Below are 10,608 nucleotides of genomic sequence, written 5' to 3'. Positions count from 1 at the left end.
AAAGCAAATAATCTGTGACTGAACATAGAACTGTCTATTATTATGAAATCCAAAAAGAATAAAAAGTAAACTGGGTTCTCCAAATATTTTTATAATAAAGACAATAACTTTTAACTTCCTTGGAGAATGTTTGCAGTATGAATCAAATCATGCCCGACCTGCTATCTACCTTCAGATATCTGGCATTTCAGGGTAAGACCAGTTCTAGTTGCGGGAGGCCCTCATGGCCTCCTGGATACTAGGATTAAGGATCAAGATAAAAAGGAAGAAAGCTACACAAATGTCTTTTCGAATTGTGTGGGGGGAGTTAAGGATTGTTATCTGGAATTCATTCAGGACAGGGATAGACTTGGAAGGTGTGTGGCTTTCAAATATTTGTCAGTCAAATATTTGTCGTTTTAAATCCTCTCTGGACCTGTCGTTCAAAAAATTGCTTTGACTTTTTTCATGAAGATGGCACCAAAAGTAAAGAAGGAAGCCCCTGTCCCTCCCAAAGAGGAAGTCAAAGCAAAAGCATTGAAGGCCAAGAAAGCAGTACTGAAAGGCATCCACAGGCATAAGAAAAAGAAAATCTGCACCTCACCTACCTTTCAGAGACCCAAGACATTGCGACTTTGAAGGCACCCCAAACATTCGGGGAAGAACACTCCCAGAAGGAACAAGCTTGACCACTCTCCCACTATCATGTTCCCTCTGACCACCGAGTCAGCCATGAAGAAAATAGAAGACAATAACACATTTGTGTTCACTGGGGATGTTAAGGCCAATAAGCTCCAGATCACAGGCTGTGAAGAAGCACTATGACATTGACATGGCCAAGATCAACACCTTGATCAGACCTGATGGAGAGAAGAAGGCATATGTTCGACTGGCCCCTGACTAGGATGCACTGGATGTTGCCAACAAAATTGGGATCATCTGAACTGAGTCTAACTGACTAATTCTAAATATAACTTTTTTCACCATAATTTTTTTTTAATTGCCTTGAGTTTCTTGCTAGACAAGAATTTGATGTTGAAGAGAAGAGGGTGACTTCTGAAGACCTAAAAAGTGTTGTGGTTAAAACACCCGGGTTGGTACAAAATGGAATATTACTCAGCAATCAAAAAAGATAAACTCATGCAATTTGCAACAACGTGGATGGAGCTAGAAGGGATCATACTCAGCAAAATAAGCCAGAAAGAAAAAGAAAAATACCAGATGGTCTCACTCATAGTAAGAATTTTGAAAACCTAAATAGGGGACCAGGAAAAAGACTAATTATAATAAAGTAAAAATCAAAAATCAACAAGCAACTATAGACCAGAGACACACTACAGTGGGGGGGGGGCGGGGGGAGGAGAAGAGGGATTAGGGTCAGAAAAAGGGGGTGGGAATTATATGGGGAATATAACCAAAATGAAAATGCATACATCATGCAAAAATGAAAAATGATTTAAGAATTATATAAAATAAAATAATTCATAAAAAAACACCCAGGCTGACTAATAGCTCTATTTGAGAGGAATATAGTTCCCTTCATTAGGAGTGAAGTGAAACAGAGACCTGCCCCTCAGAGTAGTCCTGAAGATGGGTGAGAAGGTCATCTGGAACTTTGAAGGAAGGATAAAGGCAACTAATGAGGAGGTTTATGGAAGAGGCTCTTTGGAGCCTCATTGGGCCCCTAATGATACAGGTGAACTTCTTACTGGCTTTTAATGCCCCAGTCACCCCAAGCTTTGATTACCCAGAGACTGAAGAAGGATGATGAAATATGGTAATGAATATCCATTCATTCATGAGCGCAAACACCAATTTATTCACAAGAACAAAAATGTATTCGTTAATGAAGTTATCATGGCATATTTATTGTGTGCCAGGCATCACGCTAGGTGCTGGGGATAGAGAAAAGAAGAAGACACCATTTTTCCCTTTGAAAAACACTCAATCTAGTGGGGACCCAAGGAAACAGATATCTAGAAGCTAGTGTGGCCACTATGATATGGAGACAAATCAAAAAGATCATGACACTTTAGGAGTAGAAATTTTTATCCGCTTTCTGATTATTTGTCTTGATTCTTGCCCCCTTCCTATAGTTATGACTTTTGCCATGCGGCTTTGCATTTCTTTCCACATGGAGTATTCGCCCACACTTTGACTTTAGATGGTTATGACATACTTTGCCAATGGGATATTTGCCAATATGACTCAAGTAGATACTTGAAATGTGCTTGTTTGTGTTGGTTTACACTCTTGTGCTACTTGTTCTTCACCATGAAAAGACTACACCTCAACTTCTCACTGGTTCCAGGAAAAAGATGAGATACACCTGGGGCTCCCCTGAGCCAGCATGACCTGCAGCTCAAAGTGCAACATAGCTCTTCAGCTACCTGCCAGGCCAGCAGAAGAGGTAAAGAAGGCAGGAAAAATTAAGAGTCAGGCATGCAAAATTATTAAACACCCACTTTGTGTAAGACTCTATTTTGGGGGCATAAGCATGAGAACAGTGAGAATAAGGTACTACATCATACATAGTATGATTAATAACAGTACTAGTGATAGCTGCCATTGTTGAGTGTTTCCTTGGGCCAGACCCTGTGCAGAAAATTTAATGATTTGTCACTTAGCCCTCACAACAAACCTTTAGTAAATGTTATTATCATTCCCATTTTACAGGTGAGGGATCTGAAGTTCAGATAATTTTGTAGCTTGTTGGGGTCAAAAATAACAGAAGTGACAGAGCAGGGATGTAAGCCTGACTCTCTGACTGTAAAGTCTCAACTAGTAACTAATTGACTACAAAGAAGTGAGAAAGAAGGCCTAAGTTGGGACTTTGCTCAAGCCTGAATGAGTCTGTTGGAACCTGCCAGTCTTATTGTCACCCATCTGAGGGTTGTACCCCACTAAGTCCTAGAATCACTGGAAGTTGAGTTTGGTGGATGAGCTCCCTCACCAATAGTTTGAAGGATCGGATATAGCCCCTTATCCAATGAATAGACGTGCCAAGGTGGAGTCATTATGTACCAGATACTGTGCTCAACATTTCTCCTGTATTAGCTAAAGTAACATCATCCTATCATCCTACCTGTTAACAACTGCCCTTTGACATTCATGCGGCCACTTTTTTTTACTAGATCACTGGTTTATTATAAAAGGATACAATCCAGGAACAATCAGATGGAAGAGATGCCAAGGGCAAGGTATGAAGAAATGGTGCGGAACTTCCTGGCCATCTCCAGGTCGACCACTCTCCCTGAATCTTCATGTATTCACCAACCCAGAAGTGCTCCGAAACCCATCCTTTAGGGTTTGTAAGAAGACATCATTACATAGGCAAGATTGATTAAATCATCGACCGCTGGTGATTGATTCCAACTTCAGCCCCTCTCCCCAACCTGGAGTTCAGAAAAACGGTACAACTATTGTGATACCCTTTAGTGCTCTGCTGGCTTTTTCATTCCACACATTGCTATCAAGCCCCTAATATATGCCTGGCCCTTCTCTCAGCACAGAGGAATGTGAAAATGAAACAGATGTGGGTCTCTGCCCTCACAGGGCTTACAGTCTAGAGTAGATTCTGCTAGTCCCCCTCCCAATCTGGTCCCATTGTTCAGGCTCGTCTATTTGTCTGCTCAATTAGACACCATTAACATGGGTGCTTAGGAACCTCATCCCCTTGTTCATCCACATTTCGTCAGATCTTGGTTTGCTAACCCATTCAGATTTAATTTGCTGTGATATACCCTCCCTGTAGGGAGAAACCCATTTGATGGTCCCAGAAAGTTTTACTTCCATTCCCACTCCAACTCTCTTGACACGTGCATTTCTCATGACCAGGAGTTCCCAGCATGCTTTGGGGTCAGACCTTCTGTGGTGATTACACATTGGAAAGCAGTGTTCTAGAGAACTGGACAATTTGCATCTGTGTGGGAGCCACTAGCATCCACCAAAATGCAGTTTGGAGTACCAGAAATATGTACATGGAAGTATTCTCAGAAGAGGAATAATTTACTTGATGTGCTCTCTAGACCAAATTCTCTTAAAGTAGCTGAATTGTGAAGCCTTTGTAATGGTGTCCCTTTTTGCAAATGGCAGCCTGCCTCTGATTTAAAGACTTCCCAGGACATTTACTTAAGAGTTCTTATGAAGCAGGGCCTCAGGTCACATTAACAGAAAAATGTAGCCTGGGCCACAGACTGCTGAATCTAGCTATTTTTCATGAGGAATAATTTAATATTCAAATAAGGGGTAATTAAAGAGCAACTCTTCTTGCTCTTCACCCTTCCCTCCCTGACCCATGTCACTGCTAGAAGCAGGCTGTGAATCTTGCGATTGTGAAGCAGATGGGGTAGAGAAGAAAGTACAATATGGCTCACTGGGTCACAATACCTCATAAATCAAAAAGATTTTCCCCATAATCAAATGGTCTTGCCACATTCTGGTTTCCAGTTAGATTTATGGATGTGTTCTTTACATGAGATATATACCACGATGGACTCATTGGCACAGAAAACAAAGAAACTCAGAGCACTTAGGAACTAAAATATAAGGAGCATGTTCACCCCAGTTGGGCTCTCTTCCCTGACAAGTTATTTTGATTCCCATTTGGGGACAGCTCAGGTCACTAATTGCTGCTCGGTGTCCTAATGGGACGGAGGGAGGGAGAAGGTGCCCTAGTTGTTGGAATTACCTTTCATGTGATTTTCTTCCTGGAAAGTGATTTGACTAGCTCAATAAAATCCATCCCGATTCTCATTGGCTGGCCAGGGCCAGCCAATAAAGAGAACATGGTTGCTGAGGAGAAAAGTTGAGCTGAGAATCTGTGGACTAGTATCTGTCTCTTCTTCAGGCAGAGTCCAGTACAGGAAGAGTCCCGTGGTGAGAAAGTCCAATCCCAGGTGCTGTAGGTAGCACCTGGGATAAACATCTTCAGCCTCCAGCCAAGCTGAGTCAGAGCTAATTCTTGTCTTACTTAGAGTTTCAAGGATGTTGTGAAGCCAGAGATGCAAAAATGCTTTCTTTGGAAGAGGAGAAGGTATAAAAGCAATTTGGAGCAAACAATTGCTTTCTTTTTTTTTTTTTTTTAACATGGGGAGTATATATAAAATGCAATCACCACAAAGTTAGGGAACGTCCTTAAAACAAGGGAAAAGGGAGCGGCTTGGGTACACTTAGTGACATATCAGCACTTGCATAATCCTGTACGTTGAACTGAGTGCATGTTTCTTTGTTCTTTTGGCTTCGATAAAAAATAAATAATAAATATAAAAAGCCTGATTTACCCCAAGCTGGGAAGAAATTAATAATGCATGGCAGGATTGCGACAAATTCTGGACTTAGGACAAGACCATCATCATTCTTATGCCTGCATGTTTTCCTAAAGGCTTTTGTATAGAGAGACGGTCTAATTTAATCATTTTACTACTCTAAATTTCCTACTTTTTTGGTTACTCAGGTAACTGCCAGTGTGAAATTTTCACAGAAAGTAAGATTTGAAGCCCCTTGGATAGTCTTGTAGGACGTAATTTGCAACCTTTGATAGAATATGACCAAAACAAAAAAATAATAATGGTGACTCAGAAGCAGGATGTTTAAGCCTTGGACAAAACATACACTCTTTCCTCCCTTCTTTTCCTATCTTCCAACCACAGCATTTTTATTAAGTTAAAATGAGGTTAAAATAAACCTCAGACAGCCTTGAAGTAGATTAAAAGCACAAAACGGCATGTAGCTTGGAGGGATGTGTGAAGAGAAGGGGCAGTACCACCCACCTGGCCTTGGCCGTGAGTCATGGGGCAAAGGCTCAGTTGCCTGTGTCTCCAGCTATTTTTAGCACTGACTGATAGAACCATCTCCTTCTGCTGCTCTCTCATGCCTCCTGAGTCACTCTAGCATGAGGGACCCCAGACCATCATCCCCAGTGCCCTAGGACTGACTGTTCAGGCTTGACTAGTGGTTAGAAAAACTTCTCTTAATATATCTTAAAACATAGGAGGTTCTTTCATTGAAGTTTGTCTCTTATGGGCAATTAGTGTGCCAGAAATCGACTCATTTCACCCAGTACTCATAGAAATGAATCACTGAAGATATTCTCTTGTTTGCATGTGGAGGAAATATACAAGAAAAATACAGAAGAGCCCATCTGTTTTCCTCAGTCTCTAACTTCGGCTGAAAGGACAAAGTCTAACTGGTTTGTAGCTTTTACAGAGTCCGCATGACCCCAAACGGGTCGAACATCTTCCAGAGACATACAATAGAAGGAACAACATGTTTGTTTGGAAGATTAGCAGCTTTATTTATGCAGTGTTTCTGTGAGAAAGGAGTGTTTGCTTCTCTGCATAACTGTAAATCATACACAATAGCTATCACGTCACAGAAAATAAGCAAATGTTAATATAGTTGGGCACAGATTTTTTTCCCCTTGTTACATAATCTAGACAATGAGAAACACTTGCATATAGGGATGTTGTAGGCAAGTCAAAGGAATTTGACAGAATCCCTTAGGGAGTTGTGTATACCCTCTCAAAAAACAGGATGAAGAGTCTTTTATTAGAACCAGGGTCCATGCTCACTGGGCCCTGAAGATGTTTGGCTGCCTTGCTGATCCATATCTCCTATGTTTCCTTTTACTAGACTGGAATGCTTCCATAAGCCAAGATGCACCCATAACTTTCCACTGGTTGATAGGATTCTCTGAACCTTCAGACATGCAATTTTAACTGAGGAAGCAGATTTAGGGAACATCTTTTTGCCAAACTGAAGTTGGCTTCTTTCTTATTTGCTTATCATTGCCTCAAGAGAGTTACTTCTTCCCTTTTCCTCCCACTAGAAAAACAGCTTTCTTGAGCTGTTTTCCATTGTCCCAGGTCAGACTCTCCTATTCTTGGCAAGGTAGGTGTGGTATGAAATTCTGCTCTTTTCATCTGCTGGATCTAGCTCACCTGTTGTAGGTTCCTATGAGTGGGCTACTAGCTGGCCACTCCTGGGCAACTGTGACCTATTTGCTATCTACAAATCACAGCGGAACATTCCTTCACTACCTACAAAGTATAGCTCGTATCACCAGGTGGGCTGGGGACGCCTAGGCCACTGTTGACCTGATTACCAGACTATCTCCATGGTGGTCTTGGGATAACTCTGCCTGTGATAACATCAAATATTTTGCTGACACAAATGTCTCTTGACGGATGATCACAATGTCCCCTTCTCTGTCCCTCATAAAACATTTTACCCCATTCTTATCCCACGCTCCTGACCGTATTCCTCATACCATTGTCGCATGATGAGCATTTACTGGCCTGTGTACTTTCAATACATGCACAAGAACTTTTGCTCAAGTAACACAGTCTTGCCTTGTAAACCTGCTCCATGACTGCTGTGTCCCTCATAGCTTGCTGCAAAGTAGCAACAAAGTTTCTGTCGCAACAACCTGTTGTTCCCACAGAGGGCAGCCTCTGGAACTCATGGCCTCCCTGGATACACCAGTGTGCTCCTTAGAACAAGTGCAGTTAAGAGATTAAGACAGAGGACCACAACCTCTTGGCTGTCCTTCTTGGCTCAACCACCACTTCCTTGGGGTCATTCTGGGCAAATCACTAAAGGTTCTGCTCCCTAGTTCCTCTAATATCATACAATGATAGCTATCACAGTTACTCAGTGGGTAAGTCTTTGTGATCTTGAGATGAAAGGAAACTTTGAAAGTGTAAACTAATATAAAAGCCAAGAAATTATTAGTAAGATTTGAGTGAAAAGTTTTAGTGAAATGCAGCTAAGAGAACATAGGTTCACTTATACCACTATGGAAACTTCAATTTTTTTCCCCAATTCCAGAAACAAAACTGTTACTGTGGCTACTTAGAAGAATCTTTTATACCTAAATGTGCTGCTGGAGGATGAGAGGAGAGGGAAAGACTATTGCAAATGATGAAGATGGCAATTTCCATCTTCATGAGTGGAAATAAACTCCTAGAGGGTACCAGAAGATGCATGGTTCTTAATGGAATGTCATATTGTTCAGCCACAATGGAAACAAGTATGGCACCTCAAAAGATGAAAAATAGATTTTCATATGATATAACAATCCCAAAAGAATTGAAGACAGAGTCTTGAAGAAATATTTGTACACCCATGTTTATAGCAGCATTATTCATAATATCCAAAAGGTAGAAGGATCTAAGTGACCAAAGACATATGACTGGATAAACAAAATGTAATATGATATATATATGTATATATATATATGTACAAATATACATATGTATATGGAATACTATTCAGCCATAAAAATGAAATTATGAGACATCCCACCTCATGGATCAACCTTAAGGACATTATGCTAAGAGGAACAAATCAGACGCGAAAGGACAAATACTATATACATCTACTTATATGAAGTACCTAGCCCAATTCATGGAGACACAAAGCAGAACGGTGTGTTCCAGAATCTGGGAGGAGGGAGTAATGGGAAATTGTTGATTATTGGGTAAAGAGTTTCAGTTTGGGAAGATGAAAAGTGTTCTAGAAATGGATAATGGTGTTGACTGTACAGTAATGTGAATTCACTTAATGCCGCTGAACTTTACACTTAAAAATTATCGAAATAGTAAATTTTGTTATGAGTGTTTCACTGTAATTTAAAAATTGTTTTAATTTTTAAAAATTTTTAAAAGGGAGAATCAATGGAAAGTGGTGGTACTGGGGTGCTGGAATTTCCCCAGGCCATGAAGGTACATATTAAATGTCTGTCCAGTAAAGTGCAAGATGTTGCTCTTTGAGCAAATGCCCTAAGGTTTGCCTTAGAGCAAATGCACTGAGTTAAGGGCAGTTGTTATGGAATCCAAGGTATTTGTACATAGGTCATAGAATGTGTTTTTGAAAAGACAGGCAATCCAACCTTATCTCTGAAATTCCTGAATATTCTTAGTTGCCATCCTAGGATAACCCAGAGCTATCCAGTCCTAATGGGAAAGGAAAAAAAAGGACAAGTTTTCACTCTGAGGGCTGTAAGGATCAACGGTTGACTCTGTACATTTGTCTGCCAACCCATTCCAGGCCCTGCCGGAAGCCTCAACAAGGCTAGAAAGGGCAAAATCTTTTCACAACTTTATGTGGAGAAGGCACCCAAACATATGGCTTTCTGCTGAAATGCTTGCTGACTCTCCTTTTGAGAGGCTGAGATTAAATTTATAGTATTATGGAATTCCTTGAAGATTCTCACAAAAAATAGGACATAATATTTTATTACTCTCTTTCTGGATAATTGCCATCGTTCCCCAAAGAGAATCAACTATGGAGATGGCAAAAAGGTCAACAGTAACTCCCTTATAAAAAAAAAAAAAAGGCATGAAGAGGGCCTCCTTTGTAGCCTAGGGGTTAAGTCTCAGCACTACCACCTCTACAGTACGAAGTTCATCTCCCGCTAGGAAGCTAATGACATGGTGCAGCAGACCTCTCCTGTCTCACCCGCTGCTTCCCTCAGCAGTGCATTTCAGTAGATCTGTCAGTTCTTCTCCCTACTCTATCTCTGCTGAATCCTCTCCCCCTGGCCTCTGGCCTACACCCTGTTGTTCTTACCCACCCACCCCCACACACAAAATTACAAAAAAAAAGACATGAAGAAATTCTACTATCGTCCCATAATTAAAAAAGAAAATACAACCGAAGTGTTCCCAAGTAGGCTGAACTCTCTAAGGCCCCTTGGGAGGCGGTGGGGGGATGAAGGTGGGCAGTTCAAATTTCTTCTATTACCACATGTCTGGGCCCTGGAGGCAGATGACTCCCTAACAATGTGATCCAAACATCAAACAAAACCTTTCCCATGGTTCCACTAAACACAGCGAAGACAGACTGGAACGTTTGTCAAAGTCTTATATAATTCTAAGGAAAAATAAAAGGAAATAAACACAGACAGTTGTACAAGTTTCAAAAACTAGCGGTCTTTCTGACCCTGGTTTGGGCTTTTAGTTCATATCCCCTTTCCTATGTTGTGAGATTTATGTACCAAGGTTCAGATGATCAAGTTTTTTTTCCATCTCTGCCTCTGTTGCCATGTGACTGGTGTCTCAAGAAGTCCACCACCCTGGGCCTTGGCTAGCCTAGAAGCCTCTTCACGTGAATTTAACAAAAGGGCCTGCTGCGTGTGGATGCAGCTCTACAGCCTCTCGTATTCGGGAGCGGAGGACTGCCTGGATTTCACCCTCTATTTAGTCCTCCAACCAGGTACTCTGTGAAGTAAATGTCATGTCCAGTTATATTCAGTGGCCCTGCCCACAAGCCAGGGATTTTCAAGATAACTTGATCACACCTACCAGATTCCTCTACCTACCTAGGACATTAGCTTTCAAGCTGTCAGGGCTGACTTCCAGTCTAAGGAAATGCTTTCTCCCCAGGCTACTGCCATTAGGAATGACACCCAGGAGTCCACTCCTGACAAAGGTTTACTTGCCAGTCTACCAATATGTCCTCATTTCGTATCATGATATAGCATTTATGTGGTAATTATGTATTTGGATTCTCAAAGAGCTAATTCCTGCACTAGGAGGAGTTTTTAAAACAAGTTTACGGCTTCCCTGGTGGCGTAGGTGTTAAAGACAGCACTATCAAGCTATTGGCAGCCACTGCAGCACGAAT

The 10,608-nt window shown here is 41.3% G+C and overlaps 1 pseudogene across 1 annotated transcript; it reads left to right on the top strand.

Moving 5' to 3' along the window:
- Positions 1–447: 447 nt before the first annotated feature.
- Positions 448–922, top strand: LOC311187750 (large ribosomal subunit protein uL23-like; annotated as a pseudogene). The gene has a single exon. The product of its transcript is annotated as a large ribosomal subunit protein uL23-like (transcript).
- Positions 923–10,608: the final 9,686 nt, after the last annotated feature.

The sequence above is a fragment of the Talpa europaea genome (assembly GCF_964194135.1).
Source record: "Talpa europaea genome assembly, chromosome: X".
Lineage (NCBI taxonomy): Eukaryota > Metazoa > Chordata > Mammalia > Eulipotyphla > Talpidae > Talpa > Talpa europaea.
This window is presented reverse-complemented; position numbering and strand designations above follow the sequence as displayed.